This window comes from Scyliorhinus torazame, chromosome 8, assembly GCF_047496885.1.
Source record: "Scyliorhinus torazame isolate Kashiwa2021f chromosome 8, sScyTor2.1, whole genome shotgun sequence".
NCBI lineage: Eukaryota > Metazoa > Chordata > Chondrichthyes > Carcharhiniformes > Scyliorhinidae > Scyliorhinus > Scyliorhinus torazame.
In genome coordinates this window covers 244,789,337-244,807,703 of record NC_092714.1, presented here as the reverse complement: position 1 = coordinate 244,807,703, position 18,367 = coordinate 244,789,337, and the positions used below count along the sequence as shown (strand labels likewise).

The 18,367-nt window shown below is 47.7% G+C and overlaps 1 protein-coding gene across 2 annotated transcripts in view; it reads right to left on the bottom strand.

Annotated features, from left to right (window-relative positions):
• LOC140428497 (disks large-associated protein 4-like) overlaps positions 1 to 18,367 on the bottom strand; it is a 730,056-nt gene that overhangs the window by 395,740 nt on the left and 315,949 nt on the right. The window lies entirely within an intron of this gene.

The window sequence follows — 18,367 nt, the reverse complement described above, 5'->3', positions numbered from 1 at the left end:
TCCTCCAGTTTCAGGATTGGCCACCATGAATGATGGAGCAGGTTAGACAGCCGAGCTGCCAGTTCTGTGATTGGGCCAGCAACTCTATACAGCTGTCCCAGCGGTGGCCAATTAAGTGGCTACCATTGGTGCAATGCTGCACCAGGGTCTCGCTGTCTGCCGAAAGCAGGAGGTGGCTCCTACCTCCAGCCGTGGCGACAGGACTTCAGTCCTGGTGGAAAAATCCAGCTCTGTGTGTCAAAATATCCGGAGCAAAAAGGACACATGCCCAGTGATAATACTCCAAGTAGGCTTGATCCTCCTGTTCCCTGGTTAGGTCTCGTGGAACTCATGGAGCTTTTGAAATTCAGGCACAGGATTCCCTCCAAAGTGGCACACAGCACGCAGGAAAATAACATGACTCCGGTTTGACAGCAAATGCACTGAAGCTTTTGCTATGTTCAATTAAAATAACTACAGAGGTCAGCAGGTTTGATACTGGAACAGAGAATTCAGAGCTGCCCAATTAGCATTAATTTAACAAAGAACGAAATAGTTCCACAACAATGACTATATTATTAAATTGGGGAAGAGTTTTGCTGTAAGTTTTATGATATTTTCTTGCCTCCCTTTCTGCAGATTTCTCCAGACAATGTACTATATCATCAACAGAAAGTCTGGAAAGTGACCTGCTCCCAGGCAATGTTTTCTGTAACATGTTTTTGCTGTGCGCAGCCAGTCCTTTCAGTGTATGGTGTCATTAAATATTATTTGCGTGAGCTGTGCATGCGGGTATTTAACCTGGAACAAGGCCTGGGCAGTATTGGCCAGGCTGCTACTCTGCTGCACGTCTTTGCTCCCAGGCCTGTGCTAATCCTGCACTGTAACCAGCTACTGGGTGTCGGTGCATTGGATGGTCTGGTGTCATCTTCCCCGAATTCTTTGTTCTTTCACTGTTGGCGAAAGCCTGGTCTTTGCTCGACACCTCTGACGGCACAGCCCAGTGAGCAACTAATGGCGTGAGAAAATATAACCGCAACCCCACGTTATTATTCCTATCTCGGAAAATATGGGGGACAGAATAACATTCTGAATCTCATTTATGTCAATCAACTTCCTCTAGTGAGGATGCTAGTTTCTGCTGTGTCAATAATACCAATTGGTAGATTCAGCAATTATTGCACAAGCTGGACAAGCACCGTTGTGTCTTAATTGCCATAAATGGCTTTTATTCCACTGTACAGGTGGAGAGTTGTGCTCCGACACTTTGGCCATTGGCCATTCCCAGTGCCTGAGAGAAGACTTGTGCAGGCCAACAATTCCAAAAATATATTGCTGACCTGTACGAGAATATTGCCACCTCAGTCTGATGAACAATAAATGGGGACAATAGTTCCTCTACACAATATAGGATTTAAAAAAAACCTGTGTCCAAAGAATGTGTTGATATCATTACATGAGGCACACGGAGGAAATGTTCCCACTGGTGCTCAGAAAGAAAATGCTACTTTCAATCGAGGCTGGAAACAACAATGTGGAAAGCCAATGTCAGCATGTCTAAGGTGACGGTCTGAATCAACTGTGAAAGGATGGTTGGAAGATGATTAGGATGCATGGCTATCCATTGATGTGTTTCATTTCTCACCAGTGATTGCCACTGTAGCAGAAACAGCTGTTCTCAGCAGTTGCTGTTTCATCTAAACTGAAAAGACTAAGCAAATTATGCTTTTATTGTCCAGATGGATCCCTATGGGGATCTGTATTGAGCGCAGCCGATGCTGTTAATACGACACAAAGTAAACTTCAGAAATCCCACCTCGGAGCATCAAGTGTAAGTACCCAATTGGCAATATTCCCAAACAATCTATTTCAAATAATTTATTCCACATATGCATATTGCAAATCTAATGCATTCAAATTCGCCAAGTCAATGCCCTGATTTACCCAGTAAATTTCATTTGTTTTCCATTTCTTCTGCCAACAGAAAACAATAACACAGCAGCTGCATTGATATTGAAGGTGAGTCCTCTGTGTGTTAAAAGAAAAAAAAGGCTCCCTGAAGTTGTTGAGGAAGCCTTCCAATGAATGTAAAATATGTTCTTAAAGACTGGTTTTTGACTTTGTTAGCAGCAGAGTTTTGAATGAACTAGTCTAAACCAAGACATTGTTACACAGGCGTAAGCATGCATGGATACTAACTGCCTACTTTATAAAGGAACACATTTTGAACGTAAAAACATCTTTGATTTGATTGAATTGCAGCCATTTTATTAAAGGTTACTACTGAAATGAAAAATGAAAATGAAAATCGCTTATTGTCACGAGTAGGCTTCAATGAAGTTACTGTGAAAAGCCCCTAGTCGCCACATTCCGGTGCCTGTTCGGGGAGGCTGGAATGGGAATTGAACCGTGCTGCTGACCTGCCTTGGTCTGCTTTAAAATTGTCAATTGTCAATTGTAATAGGTTCTTTGTGAAAGCAGAGAGTATTGTGATAGAGCTTTTTGATGACTAAACAGTCATCGCATATGGATCTGAACAGCCATGAGAAAACACTGAGGTGACATCCAGGAGAGGTACCGTTATAACTGCAAGTAACCTACAGGGTGGGAACAATTCCCCGTGGCCCTTTCAGAATACGAGCTTCCCTGTTGAGGGGGCAAGGAACCTCTAAACAATGTATAGTTGTACCATGTACAGAATTGCCACAGTGCAGAAGTAGGCCATTCGCCCATCGAGTCTGCACCGACCCCTTGGAAAGAGCACCCCACCCAGCCCCACCCTATCCAGTAATCCCACCTAACCTTTTGGACACTAAGGGACAATTTAGCATGGTCAATCTACCTAATCTGCGCATCTTTGGACTGTGGGAGGAAACCGGAGCACCCGGAGGAAACCAACACAGCCACGGAGAGAAAGTGCAAACTCCACACAGAGAGTCACCCGAGGCCGGAATTGAACTTGGGGCCTTGGCGCTGCGAGGTAGCAGTGCTAACCACTGTGTGCCACCGTGCCGTCCCATAAATAAAGCCGGACAGTTAGCCACCGGCTAGAGTTGGACCAATTTTGTGTGGAGTTTGCACATTCTCCCCGTGTCTATGCAGGTCTCACCCCCAAAACCCTAAGGTGTGCAGGGTAGGTGGATTGGCCACCGTAACTTGCCTTTAATTGGAATTTTAAAAACAAAAGGTACCCAATGTTACACAATGTTGAACCCATTCTTGTCTTTGTTTCTAAAACTGTAACACTGACATTTGACAGAACTGAATGAAACAATACTAACAATACAGTGGAACTCTACAGTAATTCGTTTATTCTGGTCGAAGTCACACTAACATACTGGGCTAAAATTCTTTTACTAATAATCAAGTCCTGGCATTGGGGCTGAAAGCAGATGCTGATCCCATTCCAGCAGGTGGCGGGAATCTGGGGTATCGTTTTGCCAACAGTGGCCAATCAGCAGGCCAGTTAGGGCAGCGGCCCACCTCCAAGACCTCGGGGCAAATCAGAGTGCCAGCGGCTCCAGGGGCATCACCATTAGCAGTGGCCATTGCAGAGGTTGCAGCTCCAGGATGATGGGACCTCAATGCCAAGGCGTCCTCAAAGTCTCTTAAGTGTTTTGGGGGAAGCCAGAGGCAGGCAGGCAGATTAGGGGTGGGGTCAGTGGGCATTATGGTGCACCAACGGCCATTTAGGGTGGCCATTGCAACTGGGTGCCTGTCCTTGGGCCATGGAACGCCCATCAGAAAAGACCCTCCCTCCCTAACAGCACTGTGGGTGCACCACAGGGACTGCAGAAGTTCAGGAAGGCACCTCACCACCACCTTCTCAAGGGAAATTCTCCGGTTCTCGTTTTTCCTATTAGTGGAAACATTCGCTGTACATCCACCACATCTAGGCCTCTTAGTATCCTGTAAGTTTCAATAAGACCCCCCCATATCTTTCTAAACTCCGAGTCCAAATGGGGTCTGACCAGAGCCTTAAACAGCCTCAGAAGTACATTCCTGTTGTTGTATTCTAGCCCTCTCAACATGAATACTAAGATTGCATTTGCTTTCCTAACAGCTTGGCTCAGGGCACTGAAAGTTCCGGAGCACAAATTTTTATTTACGTTACTTTACCTTTCACAGATCAAGAATTACTGCTGACCTCATGACATTTGCTTCAAGGAGAATGAAAATTTCAAAAATAACTTAACCTTTCTACTCCACCTCAACAAGAATTTATTTTTCTTGATGGCCCAATCTCTGGCCTATTATTACTGTAACATTGGTGCTGTGAATCCAGTTGTAACCTATTAAGAGTGTGCAGTGGTTCAAAAACAATAAAGAACTGAAGTATTTCTGATGCATTGTTGTAATGTGGGGTAACGAGGCAGACAACCTCCGTACAACAAGATCTCACAAACACAGTGAGAGAAGTAATCAGATAATCTGGCTCAGCAATGTTGGTTGTGGTATAAATATTGGCCAAGGAATGCTGGTTCTTTTTTGACGAGTACCATGGGAACATTTCCACTCACCTGAGGGAGCAAGCAGGACTTCCACTTAATATGTCATCTGAAAGAGTTCATCAGTTATGGTGCAAAGTGATAGCTTTGTGCACTAATGTTAACTCATGTTAATGAAAAGGCTTTAAAACATGACTCCAGAGAGATCATTAGAAAATGCAAGACTTTCATTTTGCGCATAAAAATAAATCACTTTGTGGTCTGCTGACAGACAGATCTTTGCTAATGACTGATGGGATGGCACATTGTTGGTTTAACCTTCACTCATGAATCCTTAGGAATATTGTGCGCCATATCATTCAACAAAACAATGTTCATGGGACATGGCAATGCTCCCTGTCAATGTCATTCGATTGGCAATTAGCGTTACCTCCTTTTTTACAGACCACTGCAGTGAGGGAAATGAGGGGGACATGCATCGTCTCAGAAAATGTTCTGTTCCGTCTCCCTATTTTGCACCCCCTTGCTCCAAACCCTGGAACTGTCCCCCAAATGCCCTCAAGTCTTCACATGTGGTGAATGTTGGAGAGTGGTTATGGCTTTCTTTTTCTACAGCATCCTTTGAAGTTGATAATTGAAGATAATAAAGTCATTCACAATAAGATCACTCCTTAGATGTTTCTGGATACATATGATAAAAACAATGCAGAATTGAAAGTGGCGATTGACAATACAACAAAAAAAAAGAACAAAGAAAAGTACAGCACAGGAACAGGCCCTTCGGCCCTCCAAGCCCGTGCCGACCATGCTGCCCGACTAAACTACAATCTTCTACCCTTCCTGGGTCCATATCCCTCTATTCCCATCCTATTCATCTATTTGTCAAGATGCCCCTTAAATGTCACTATCGTCCTTGCTTCCACCACCTCCTCTGGCAGCGAGTTCCAGGCACCCACTACCCTCCGTGTAAAAAACTTGCCTCGTACATCCACTCTAAACCTTGCCCCTCGCACCTTAAACATTTGCCCCCGAGTAATTGACCCCTCTATGCTGGGGAAAAGCCTCTGACTATCTACTCTGTCTACGCCCCTCATAATTTTGTAGACCTCTATCAGGTCGCCCCTCAACCTCCGTCATTCCAGTGAGAACAAACTGAGTTTATTCAACCGTTCCTCATAGCTAATGCCCCCCATACCAGGCAACATCCTGGTAAATCTCTTCTGCACCCTCTCTAAAGCCTCCACATCCTTCTGGTAGTGTGGGGACCAGAATTGAACACTATACTCCAAGTGTGGCCTAACTAAGGTTCTATACAGCTGCAACATGACTTGCCAATTCTTATACTCAATGCTCCGGCCTATGAAGGCAAGCATGCCGTATGCCTTCTTGACTATCTTCTCCACCTGTGTTGCCCCTTTCAGTGACCTGTGGACTTGTACACCTAGATCTCTCTGACTTTCAATACTCTTGAGGATTCTACCATTCACTGTATATTCCCTACCTGCATTAGACCTTCCAAAATGCATCACCTCACATTTGTCTGGATTAAACTCCATCTGCCATCTCTCCGCCCAAGTCTCCAAACGATCTAAATCCTGCTGTACCCTCTGACAGTCCTCACCGCTACCTGCAATTCCACCAACCTTTGTGTCATCTGAAAACTTACTAATCAGACCAGTTACATTTTCCTCCAAATCATTTATATATACTACAAACAGCAAAGGTCCCAGCACTGATCCCTGCGGAACACCACTAGTCACAGCCCTCCAATTAGAAAAGCACCCATCCATTGCTACTCTCTGCCTTCTATGACCTAGCCAGTTCTGTATCCACCTTGCCAGCTCACCCCTGATCCCCTGTAACTTCACCTTTTGTACCAGTCTACCATGAGGGATGTTGTCAAAGGCCTTACTGAAGTCCATATAGACATGATCCACTGCCCTACCTGCATCAATCATCTTTGTGACCTCTTCGAAAAACTCTATGAAGTTAGAGAGACACGATCTCCCCTTCACAAAACCATGCTGCCTCTCACTAAGCCCGCCCCTCTTCCAACTCTCCCTGGTGCCCCCGGATGTACGCTAGCTACGCTGACCCCTGCCCTTGGCACCTGTCTGTCTCCCACCCGAGCACTCGGGCCCTCTCCCCACACATCAAGGACCCATTAACCTGATCGTATCTCCCCGTGCCCTTCCAACTCCCCTGACCAGCCCCTAGCCCATCCCCCTCTCCGAGGCCCCGATCTCCCGCCAAAAGGTACCAAGCGTGGGACCCCCTTTGCAGGGCCCCTCTCTTTACCACCCCACCCCCCCCCCCTCGATGCAATCTCCCACAAACACCCCACACAGTGCACCCTCCAGCCCCCGCTCCCCGTCCCGGCTGAAAACAATCTTGGCTAGAACATTACAGTACAGGATAATCTAACAAACCGACGCCACACAAAAGGTCTGAGAGCCCAGAGTCCCTTAGTTCAAGTCCAGCTTCTTCTTTCAAGAAAAAAATCACTCCTAATCAGAGCAAGTTAGGTTAACCGACCGCCGCCACTGTACAGCACTGAAAAAACTAAGTGCCCTTTAGTTCAAGACCAGCTTCTTTTCTTTGATAAAAGTCCAAACCTGCTCTGGTGTCTCAAAATAATAGTGGAGTTCCTCAAATGTAACCCACAGCTTCACAGGATACAGGACTCCAAACCTCACCTCCTTCTTGTAGAGGGCTGCTTTCACCTTGATGAATCCTGCACGCCTCTTGGCCAGCTCCGTTCCCAAATCCTGGTAAATGCGCACTTCGCAATTCTCCCATCTGCTGCTCCTCTCCGCCTTGGCCCATCGCAGCAGACGATCCCTGTCAGCAAGCCGGTGAAAGCGGACCATCAAGGCCCTCGGTCGGTTTCCAGTCCTGGGCTTCCTTGCGGGGGCTCTATGCACCCCATCCAACTCCAGGGGTCGGGGGAAGGCCTCCGGCCCCATCAGCGTCTCGAGCATACCTTTCACGTATGCACCCACATCCGACCCCTCGCAGCCCTCGGGGAGGCCAACGATCCTCAAATTCGGCCTCCTGGCTCTGTTCCCCAGCTCTTCAAGCTGCTCCTGCATCCTCCTCTGGCGGGCGTTCAGCTCTTCCACCTTGTGCTCCAGCTCCGCCACCGTGTCCGCCTGGCTGGAGAGCTTCCCCTCAACCTCCCTGAGCACCTTCTCTTGGACCGCCTGCGCCTCAACCATTCGGTCCATTACCACCCTCATTGGGTCCAACGTGCCCCTCTTCAATTCGGTGAAGCAGTTCTTAAAAAACTCCATCTGCTGCTCCCTTGGCCAGTGAGCCTCCGCTTGCTGGTCCCTGCCGTCCGCCATGTTTCGCCGCCTGTCCTGGGGTCCCCGCTGCTCCCACTTCGAGCCCTGCCGCTCCACTCGACCACTTCTGGTCCAGCTGCTCGTACCCCGGGGGTGGGGGGAGGGGGGGGGGGAGCCTCTTCCCTATCGTCTCCTCAACCTAAACAGGTCACCAGGTCCCGCACAAGTCCGTTTAACAGGTCCATTTGCCCATCGCGGGCGGGAGCAATCCGACCTGTGACCTGCTTCCTCGAGGGCGCCACCGGAAGTCACCCCTGTCTTGGTTTTCAATACGCCCAGCCACCCTGGACGGCTACAGTAACGTGAGGATTTAAGGTTCAAAAATGCAGCTGTTTGGTAAACTCGATGCCTTTGACATAGGCCTGGAAGATTCGGCCCAATACGAGGAATGTATGAGGTACCTCTTTCAGGCCAATAATATTTTGGGGGAAGACCGGCAAAAAGTTATTCTCCTAACAGCCTGTGGGGCCCGGGCCTTCGGGATTATAAAGAGCCTTACCTACCCAGCTGTTCTGGATTCCAAGTCGTTTGATGCATTGGTTGCAGTAGTGGCGAAACACTATGATCCAAACGAAACCTTCCATTATAATGCAACTTTACAGGTTCAACATGGCTGTGCGGTCTCCGGGTGAGTCAACAAATGACTTCTTGACCCACCCCAGGTGGTTGGCAGAGCACTGTGAGTTTGGGCCACCCCTTTCGGTAATGTTGAGGAATAGGCTTGTTTGTGGAATAAATAACATGGCCGCACAAAAGAAGCTGTTGGCATGTGATTGGCAAGGTTCCTTTTCAATTACAGGGCTACGCTGCCCGTGACAACAGGGGTGGCAGCAGCGGAGCTTCTGAGAGGCGGTGGGCTCAGAACCCAGTTAAGCCTATCTTTCCCAAACCTGGGTGGAAAAATGGAAGTGCAGCAAGAAGCTCAGAGATGATACCATGACCACCGGACATCAGGGCGGGAGTTCCAATCAGGAGCCAGGGTCCACGCCTGCAATTTATGGAGACGGTGAAGTCTGGTTCTCAGGAGTCATATTAGAGAGAACAGAGAGAGTCAGACAAAGTCAAGGTCCAAGGAAAATTCCAATGTAAGCATATGGACCACTTTAATAAGCGGGACTCCGCACTACAGGATCCCTCACCAGGGACGTCGATACCTCCGCCTTGCCAGGAACCAGCCAAGGAACACAACTGAGCGTGGCCCATCAACCGGACCAACAGAGCGAAGATGACTCCGGCTCAGACTTGGACACAGAGGCGTTCACGCAGACAGTCGAGGTTGTGTCCGGGGCCAAGATTCCGGCAATATCCCTCCAGAGGTCGGGCAGGAAAAGACGGTTGACCAATCAGTACACATCACCTCACCCAGATCCACCGCAAGCAGAACCTCAGCTTCAGGCAAAGCGCTCAGAAGGCCTCCTCAGATAAATGCTGAAGGGCAACTTTCAGATGGAGCAGGGTGGGGGTGGGGGGGTTCTCAGAACCCCCACGAGGCCCACGGGGAAACCATTACTGATCTCCCTGTGGGGCTCATCGAATTTGAGCTTCCCAGGTAGGGACAGAAACTCAATCATCTGGGGCTTGTTAAATTGAGCATAAAAGCCGGACCGAACAGAGACCGACATGTTGGTTCTCTCAATGGGGTCTGTAGATAGCTACTGATGTGGGCAGACTTTACGTTAAAGTAAAATAACTCTTATTCCTTCCTACCGCTGGCTTCCTTGGTTATTAAAGTAGCTATAATAGACAAAACATCTCACAACAACTAATATTTATACACAGCCTTTAAAGTAACAAAATAACTCAAGGTGCTTTACAGTAGCTCAAACAGACAAAAATGGACACTGAACCAAAGAAGGTGGTGACGGAGGGATCCACACAATCTCAGGCCGGACGTTGACTCCATCTCTGCCGCAGTGGCCCCGGAAAATTCCGGGCTTGGTCACTGATGTTTACTTAAAGGAGGATATTAAAAGGAGAGAGGGAGGTGGAAAAACAGAGGGGTGTTAGGGAGTGAGTGTGGGGCCTGCTGTTTATGGGGTGAATTCAGGAGGGATGTCTAAGCCCATAATCAGAGAAATGGAGTGTTCCCATGATCTCATTGAAGAGCAATAGGGACCTTTCAAAGTCTTGCGAGGATTTTAACACATTGGAGAGGAATTTGCACCCCCCCCCCGGTAGCGTGTTTGGCAGTGGTGGAGGTGGCCTGCCATTGGCCAGTGACCGGATCTTCTGGTCCCGTCACAGTCAATGGGATTTCCCATCGCGCTCGCCCTCCGCTGCCGGGGACCCATGGCAGGAATGGCTGGAAAAGTTTGGGTTGTTGAAAATTTTAAATTTGGGCTGTTGGTGCTCCAAGTGCTAATTTAAGTCGGCATGGACACGGGTGATAGTAAGTGAGATAGGATGTAAGCAACAGAATGTCAAATGAGTTGACGTCTCCAGGGAATATCAGAGATGGGAGATGACTCAGGCCTTCACGATATGGAAACTGTGCCTCATTCAAATCGATGTTGAACAAACGGTAAGACATCACAGAGATAGTAGAGGGGTTGAGAGAGATGGTGCAGAGAGAGAGCTGGTGTTGTCATCTTACTGTGAACGCTCAGCCCCCATGTCCCCGAGGCGGAGCACTTGGCTGAGGAAGAAGAAGGGGACAAGGACAGGTCCTATGGCCTCGATTCTGTGACAGGATGAAATCCGATTTCACTGATTCATACATGGTGCTGCAGCAAAGTAAAACCCACCAATTTCAGAGGCAACGGGCGAGATTCTCGGTTTGGGAGATTGTTTTCTTGCCGGAGGTGAATTGCTACTGATTTACGATCCCCCTGGGAGCGCGAATCAGGAAGCAATTCAGTATCCCTCACCATGCAAACTTATGCATGGCGAGGAATAGGAGGGATTCGTGAGGAATCCCACTATTGGGCCACCATTTTGACCGGACAGCCCGATAGCTCGCCACCCACCCCCTGCATAGCAAATTAGTCCCCCCTCGCCAGCATCGCAAAGCAAAGTCGCCTGAGTACAGGGGTGACCCGATGCCCCCCTCCCACAAAGACCCCCTTTATAGGGAGACCCCCCGAGGTACCCCATAACTAAAGGAACCCTCCCAAAGAGACCCCCTAACTAGACGGACCCCCACAGAGATCCTTTAAATAAAGGAACACCCCACAGAGACCCAATAAATAGAGGGACCCCCTAACTAGAGGGGCTCCCCCACAGAGACCCAGCCCAACTAAAAAGACTCCTGTCTGGGAGCTAGAGGGCAGTCCCGACAGGGGCAGTGACAGAAATTGCAGCTGTAACTCTTAGCTGGGAGCACCACGTGTCCATTCCTGTAAAGAGAACAGCTATGACCTGTCTTTAAACCTGATCAGATCCTGTAGCTGCAAACCATTCATTAATTTCCCATTGTGGGCTGTGATTGACAGCTTCCACAAAACCACAGCAGCCTTGATTCATTCATCTCCCTTCATAGCTGAGTGACTCATGCTGAAAACCCAATATTTACAAACTCCGACCACAGCAAAGAGATGTAAGTGCATTCCAATCACTCAATGCCCCTGCCTTGTTTCAGCAGGTCATGGTGGCCCTGGGCTTATAGACACACACTGTGTCTCTGCAAAGAGAACCGGGAATTCTGTGCCATCTGGGTGAAGATCCATGTGGAGAGAGATGAGCAGCCTGTGGCTGGAGAGCGAACGACACAGGTGAGTCACTGGCCAAGGCCCATGTAGAGTTGCCAACACTGACTGGACATATGAAAATGAAAATCGCTTATTGTCACAAGTAGGCTTCAAATGAAGTTACTGTGAAAAGCCCCTAGTCGCCACATTCCGGCGCCTGTTCGGGGAGGCTGGTACGGGAATCGAACCGTGCTGCTGGCCTGCCTTGGTCTGCTTTAAAAGCCAGCGATTTAGCCCAGTGTGCTAAACCAGCCCCTGGAGGTTCTGGAGGTATTCCTGGAGGTTTCATCATGTGACCTCCAATGGCTCTGATAAAGTCTCTTATCCAATGTCCAATTTTGCAGTGGTTAAAGGAAAGGTAAAAGAAAACAAAATAAAGCGTGCTATTCTTTTTAATGTCCTTTTGGTCACAGCACTGCCCTGGAGACAAATCCTTCATCTGTGGAGGCTCTAGGACATTGCTGGAGATTGGGTTACATGGGGCACGGAGGAGAAAAGGATACAGAGATGTCGTAGCTGAAGCCTGGTGGGGAGCGATGTATGGGGTTAAAAGCCCAAGTAGAAATCTAGAATATAGGTGGTGATTGAATTGCTGGCAGAGACATTGCACCATCAAGTGACTCAAGGCCTTTTATTATTCCCAAGGGTGGTTCTAATACTGTTATAATTTATGAATCACTGCTATTCAAATAACTAGGACAACGTCATGCTACACTCGCTGGTGAAGCTAGAATGCAGTAAAATATGCTGTCACTCAGAGATAGGGAAATGGGCTTTTAAAGTGTTCCACTGATTTTCCAATTGCTACTGTGTATTGTGCTGGAATAAAACATTGCAAATGCTCGAAATCTGAAACAAAGGCAGAAAATTCTGCAAATGCAAAGCAGGTCAGTCAGCCAGCAACTGTGAAGAGAACGGTGATCGTTGGAACCCTTTATCACAACTGAACAAAATAACAGAGCCAAGGGAAAGGAAGAAAGGGTTACAAAAAATAAAATATATACCCAGGACAAGTATCAGTAGAAAGGTCCATCATCTGTTTAAAAGATAAACAGGAGATGGTTAGATGCTGAGATGACATCAGATAATAGGAAGCAGTATGAAAGAATTAAAGGAAACAAGGAATGTGTAGAGATGTGAGGCAGTGTAAGGTAAATAGCCTGATATTGAAACAGAAGCTAGAAAAACAGCAAAATTGCCTCACAGCGCCAGGGACCCAGGGTCAACTCCGGCCTTGGGTGACTGTGTCGGGTTTGCACATTCCCCACGTGTCTCAGTGGGTTTCCTCCAGGTGCTCTGGTTTCCTCCCACAGTCCAAAGATGTACAGGTTAGGTGGATAGGCCATGTTAAATTTTCCCTTAGTGTCCAGGGATCTACAGGTTAGGTGGGGTTATGGGGATAGGGCGGGGGTGTGGGCCTAGGTAGGATGCTCTTTCAGAGGGTCGATGCAGACTTGATGGGCTGCATGGCCTCCTTATGCTCTGTAGTAATTCTATGGTTCTAAAACACAGTGAGATGCAAAAACCTGGGAGGAAAAATAAAAGCAGACGAAAGGCATGGGCCGGGATTCTCCGAGCCTCCGCGCGGTTGCGAGGCGGCGGTCGGGGGCCGTTGAAAGAGGCCCCCGCGGCAATTATCCGCGGACGACCGGCTGAGTCCCCGCCGGCGTGGTTCACATATGGTTCCACCCGGTGGGAGCTCAGAGTCGCGGCTGCGGTGGCTGTCCTGGTGGTGGGTGGGGGGGGGGTGTGTGGGGAGGGATCCATCACCGGGGGTGGGGGGGGGGGGGTGGGGGGGGGCCTCCACGACGGCCAGGTCTGCAATCGGGGGCCACCGATTGGCGGGCACGCACGATCTGGGGGGCCTACTTCTTCGGTGCCGGCCCACTGTCTGGGTCCGCCATGTCGCGCGGGGCCGGCGCCAAAGGCGGCCGCCATGAGCATGCACGGACCCACGGCCGGAAGTGCAGGGCCCTGCAAGCCCCCTTAAAAATGGAGAATCACCCCGGATTTTCTAGAAAAAAGTCCGGAGTGATTGGCGCCCGTTTTCTCGTGGACGTGGGGACATAGCCCCATTATTGGAGAACCCCGCCCATGGTGTCCCTTAGCAGCATGGGGTTTTGATGAAAAGGAAACCACACCCCCAAGCACCAATCCATGTTGCCCCCTGATGCTGACAGATCCATTCCACATCACCATCACTCTCGCTCATAAGAAAAGTGAAGGTTTTCGCTGAGGCCTGAATTTATTCAAGTCAATATTAAAGTGAGAGGGAAGGCGTCGCGGGTCCGACGTCCCAATCTCCGCCCCCGCGCCGGGCGCGATTGCAGAGCGGAGGCTCGGAGAATTCCGGCCCATGCCTTTCGTCCGCTTTTATTTTTCCTCACGGGTTTTTGCAGCTCACTGTGTTTTAGAACCATAGAATTACTACAGAGGGCCAGTTCTGCGTCTGGAATTTGAACAACGTGCTGAAAGCCAAAGTCAGAGATCACAGAGGGACTGAGGCACAAAATATGCCAAAGACAGGGAGCTGAAGGCCACACTTTATCAGATTATAAAAGGAGGTCATTCAGCCCATTATGTCTGTCCTCAAAAGTTGCAGGCAGCATAAAGGCATTCAGCAAAATAATGCCTTGTATTTTGCCTTTTCAACCTAGAGCTGACTGCACCAGGCGCAGCGAGTGCAGTTTACTCTGTAGCAGAAGTACATATCAATGATATTCTTCATTATAAAGAATCATTTGTTTCCTTTTTTATAAAACTGCAATAAAAACCAAATTCCAATTCCAGTTCTCTTCCTGCACCTAGAGGTGCACTAAGGCAGACTATCATATCTTTCAATAGCTAGTTAGTTATTCCTGGAACAGGTCACTAATCTGTCGCCAGAGGCTTATAGCTGGAGGGACACCACTCCGCATCAAGCATGGTTGACCAGGCATCTCGCCCGCTCTTACCACCAGCCACTGGCATTTTGGAAGTCTTTTCGGGTGTTTGGCCACGTTATGAACCATCAAGTGCTGGGGTGGGACTCGGACTCAGACTTTCTGGCTGAGAGACAGAGACGCTACCCACTGTGAGACAAGATCTCCTAAAAAGCCAAATTACTGTCTGACAATTCAAGCAACTGCTTCCAGAGATGGTTATCTCACAGAACAGTTATCTCATAGAATAGTTCATAATCAGACCAGCATTCATCAGGGGCTCTGTTATAACCTGCCTGCTTACCATTGGCTGGGGACTAATGACAATCCCACAATCCTGTGGGAGTATGAGCTTCCCCAATGAGGGGGGGCGGAGAAATCATTAGCAGATTCCCTGTATAAATAATGTTGGAAAGTTTGGAACTAGCAGGAAGGAGTAAGCAGCAAGTGAGGTTGCTGCTGTTATGTGTATATATGTTATTGTAAATAAATGTTATTTCTTGTATCCTTGAAACTTGTGCTGGATTCTTCGTGGCCCTCACAAAAGGCTCCTTAGTCAATAACCGGTCATGTGTTGCACAAGGCAGAATCCCATTTTTAGGGAGAATCATATGTCGTTCTGCTGAAGCTTTGAATGATTTAAGCAATTCCCCTCTTTAAAATAATGGGCCTGAACTTCCTCAGTGTGGCAAACAGCAGCGGAATGTCACTCCATGCCCAATTATTTACTTCAAATTTTATTTAACCCTATCTTACCCAACCTTCTGACTCAGACCAGGTGAGATCAACACGGTAGAGAGAGACCCCGGGGCCCAGCGTCCAAGTGAAGGAGAGTTGAAGTGAAGGAGGCCATGCCCCCTTTTATTATGGTGCTCACTGAGTAACTCTTGGTTTATCTCTTGGGCAGCAAGGTAGCATACTGGTTAGCACAATTGCTACACAGCTCCAGGGTCCCAGGTTCGATTCCCGGCTTGGGTCACTGCCTGTGTGGACTCTGCACGTTCTCCCCGTGTGAGCCTGGGTTTCCTCCGGGTGCTCCGGTTTCCTCCCACAGTCCAAAGATGTGCAAGTTATCGTGGATTGGCCATGATAAATTGCCCTTAGTGTCCAAAATTGCCCTTAGTGTTGGGTGGGGTTACTGGGTTATGGGGATAGGGTGGAGGTGTGGGCTTAGGTAGGGTGCTCTTTCCAAGAGCCGGTGCAGACTTGATGGGCCGAATGGCCTCCTTCTGCACTGTAAATTCTATGATTCTATGAACTCACTGGGCAATTATTGGTGTTACCCAGTCAGAACCATTCAAAGTTTGCAATTTAAATCACATTTTTGGATGGTTCCCAGTGAAACTTCCTAAAGGAAGTTTGCACGTCTGGACAATTGCTGTGCAAACCTTCGCTTGTGAACCACTAAATGGGATTCCCCAGCGCATCTGTGAGGTATGCCCCTTATCTGACGTTGGGGAGCTCGGATGTTAAGGCCCAATGTAGAGAGGATTTTACAGCAGCTCTGAACAGTTCCTGTGGTACTGTTGACAACAGACACTGGAAAAATAAAGCTAGTATTAACCATTTCCTGCAACTAGGGCTGACTGCTTCATAACAACATAATTCAAATACTTAACTTATTTATTTACCTTATTCATTAATATCACCATTAAAATACTTAAATTCTTTATGTACCTCAATTCATTAATATCACCATAGCTGGAAAATGACTCAAAAGATATAAATATCAAATGATGATCTGGAGAGTCTAGACATGATTTTCTATCTCACCTGACATTGATGTTAATAGCCTAGAAATTGGATCAAGGTTCAAGATAGGTACGAGGGGTAGGTTGCACATTATATGCACATGTGCATTTGTTCTCTCCAAGAAGTATTCAGATACTACTTGCATTGCCATTGGGAAGAGGCTGCAAAGGAGATCAGTACCAGAATCTCAGCTCCTTCAAGGACATGGCTGCAATACCAAAATAAATCGAATGATCTTACCAGAATTGCCAAGGTAAAAACACTGCTTTCTTATTCTCCGCCCCCTCCTCTGACAAATCAAAATTTCTTTACCCGTCAGTCTGGCCTCAATAAAAGTCGAGATGGATTTGCAGGTACAGCATTAGTTATTTTATTTGACTTGCAAGTCTGATTCATTTCACACAGGCACAGGACACAGCTAGTCTCCTAGACCCCGGGAAACGAATGAAGAAGGAGACAAAGGGATTTCTGCAAATACATTCAAATGGCATCAAGTTTCACATACACGATTCCCATAGGTCATCCTATACCCCCCTGACCTGGCCATACATCCTGCTTGGCTCACTTCTCATCCCTTCCTCTGGCCTCCTATTACCCAGCATCCTTTTCTCCTCCTTATCTGGACACACCTCCTCCTTGCTTTGCCATGCGTTCTGAAATCCTTTGTCTGTGAACTCACCAGAATGAGACTGGCCTATCTCTACATTACAGTAACTAATATCTCTAAAACAATTATTTTATATCACATTCGTCACCTCTAGATGCAGGATTTACAGCACACCCCTTTTCCACTTCCATTCACTCTCCGGAAATCATTGCACCACATCCCACACTAACTGCTTCTATTCATACTGTTAGGATAACGGACCAGACCCCAATTAACTTAAGCCCCACACCTTCACTATATATATTGCAACCAAGCAACCCAATACAGTTCAAAATCCACTCATAAATAAAGTAAACAATCAGGGTTACTTGCTGTTCTGTGTGTGGACCTTTGGAGATAGACTCTTTCAGGAACAACCTGAACATCCTTCTGTCTTGTCAGACTCAAACCCTGTGGCAAAAAACTGCCAACTCTACAGACAGACCTGGTTCCTCCCATTAATTACATCATCTGTACCCCACTAAGATGTCCCATGGCTAAGACTAAAGACCACTCCCTCATAAATTATCTACACTCCAGGGAACCTCCAAAAACATAAACAATTTTCCATATGCCACCTCTCTGTAAACAACGAAATGGTTAAAATCAAAGATTACCTCACCGTTAGACTAATTGATCACAGCTTTAGCAGACATACTGTCTGTATGTATTTGAACCCAGAGTTTTTAATAACATTGCTACAACAAAATATAAATAAAATACATAACAATTTCCTGCATTGATCACAATACTCACATTCCCAACACCATGACAATCCTCGTTCTATCCCACCTCACATCTTATTGCAAACAAACTACTCGACCATAATAGCCACATTCACCAAATACTTCAGAAGCCTTTTACTAATAAACTCCTCTCTTACGAGTGAAACATAGAAACATAGAAAATTGCTGCAGGAGGAGACCATTTGGCCCTTTGAGCCTTCACCACCATTCAATATGATCATGGCTGATTATACAAATTCAGTATCCCACTGCCGTTTTCTCTCCATACTCCTTGATCCCTTCAGCCGCAAGGCCCACGTCCAGCTCCCTCTTGAATATATCCAACAAACAGCCCCACCAGCTCTCTATGGTGGAGAATTCCACAAGGTCACAACTCTGAGAGAAGTTCTTCCTCATCTCAGTCCTGAATGGCTTACCCCTTGTTCTTAGGCTGTGACCTCTAGTTCTGGACGCCCCCAACATCAGGAACATTCTTCCTGCACCTAGCCTGTCCAATCCTATAAGGATTTTATATGTTTCTATGAGATCCCCTCTCATTCTTCTAAACTCCAGTGAATACAAGCCCAGTCGATCTAGTCTTTATTCATATGTCAGTCCTGCCATCCCTGGAATTAGTTTGGTGAACCTTCGCTGGACACCCTCAATAGCAAGAATGTATGTGTTGTACCGTTGGCAGCCACTGACTCCCTGTGGTGCTACCATTCAATAGAGTTGTTGGCTGACAGCTCTCAGCAGGCGGGGCTTCCTCCTCAGTGCCCTTGTTCTGGGGGAAAGCCCGCCACTGTCCAATTATGTGCCTGATGGACACTCAATTTGGCAGGCTATCCACAAAAGAGGAGGCA